Below are 1,901 nucleotides of genomic sequence, written 5' to 3'. Positions count from 1 at the left end.
CAACTAACTGTGTTAAGAACTTAAACTAACTGGTTAAACATTGGACCAAAACTAGCTGGTAAAACATTGGACCAAAACTAGCTGGTTTAACATTGGACCAAAACTAGCTGGTTAAACATTGGCCAAAACTAGCTGGTTTAACATTGGACCAAAACTAGCTGGTTAAACATTGGACCAAAACTAGCTGGTTTAACATTGGACCAAAACAGCTGCTGTTTAACATTGGACCAAAACTAGCGGTTAAACATTGGTGTAACGGCTGTCTAATGCCTCCTCCTCGGACGAGGAGGAGGGTAAGGGTCGCGACCAAAATGCAGCGTGAATGTAGACATAATGAATTTATTAAAGAAAGACGAAACACGAAAACTCTTACACAAACTACAAAACAACAAACGACGTAGACAGACCTGAACTTGAGAACTTACATATAGACAGAAGAACGCACGAACAGGAAAGACTAGCCAAATGAACGAACAAACGAAACAGTCCCGTGTGGTGCAACAGACACAGACACAGGAACATGACAATTGGACCAAAACTAGCTGGTTACACATTGGACCAAAACTAGCTGGTTTAACATTGGACCAAAACTAGCTGGTTAACATTGGACCAAAACTAGCTGGTTTAACATTGGACCAAAACTAGCTGGTTAAACATTGGACCAAAACTAGCTGGTTTAACATTGGACCAAAACTAGCTGGTTTAACATTGGACCAAAACTAGCTGGTTAAACATTGGACCAAAACTAGCTGGTTTAACATTGGACCAAAACTAGCTGGTTAAACATTGGACCAAAACTAGCTGGTTAAACATTGGACCAAAACTAGGTTTAACATTGGACCAAAACTAGCTGGTTAAACATTGGACCAAACTAGCTGGTTTAACATTGGACCAAACTAGCTGGTTAACATTGGACCAAAACTAGCTGGTTAAACATTGGACCAAAACTAGCTGGTTAAACATTGGACCAAAACTAGCTGGTTAACATTGGACCAAAACTAGCTGGTTTAACATGACCAAAACTAGCTGGTTAAACATTGGACCAAAACTAGCTGGTTAAACATTGGACCAAAACCAGCTGTTTTAACATTGGACCAAAACTAGTGGTTTAACATTGGACCAAAACTAGCTGGTTAAACATTGGACCAAAACTAGCTGGTTAAACATTGGACCAAAACTAGCTGGTTAAACATGGACCAAAACTAGCTGGTTAAACATTGGACCAAAACTAGCTGGTTTAACATTGGACCAAAACTAGCTGGTTTAACATTGGACCAAAACTAGCTGGTGTACTGACAAGCTTGTGTACAGAGCAGCACCAAAATTAAGATTTAAAAAACAGGACGTATCCTTTTAGGAGTTAATTATTCCATTGTTAAAGTATCTTTAACTAGCGTTGAAAATGTTTATACATTCGTCACAAATAAAAAACTCTCCCCCTAATTTCTAAATCAGGCTTGTGACAGTAGTGGGCTGTAGACTCTGATTCAGAGTTGAATCAGGCTTGTGACAGTAGTGGCTGGTAGACTCTGATTCAGAGTTGAATCAGGCTTGTGACAGTAGTAGGCTGGTAGACTCTGATTCAGAGATGAATCAGGCTTGTGACAGTAGTGGGCTGGTAGACTCTGATTCAGAGTTGAATCAGGCTTGTGAGTAGTAGGCTGGTAGACTCTGATTCAGAGTTGAATCAGGCTTGTGACAGTAGTAGGCTGGTAGACTCTGATTCAGAGTTGATAAGGCTTGTGACAGTAGTAGGCTGGTAGACTCTGATTCAGAGTGAATCAGGCTTGTGACAGTAGTAGGCTGGTAGACTCTGATTCAGAGTTGAATCAGGCTTGTGACAGTAGTAGGCTGGTAGACTCTGATTCAGAGTTGAATCAGGCTTTGTGACAGCAGTAGGC

The sequence above is a fragment of the Salvelinus namaycush genome, unplaced genomic scaffold (genome assembly GCF_016432855.1).
Source record: "Salvelinus namaycush isolate Seneca unplaced genomic scaffold, SaNama_1.0 Scaffold988, whole genome shotgun sequence".
NCBI lineage: Eukaryota > Metazoa > Chordata > Actinopteri > Salmoniformes > Salmonidae > Salvelinus > Salvelinus namaycush.
The sequence above is the reverse complement of the archived record's forward strand: the minus strand, read 5'-3'. Positions refer to the sequence as shown.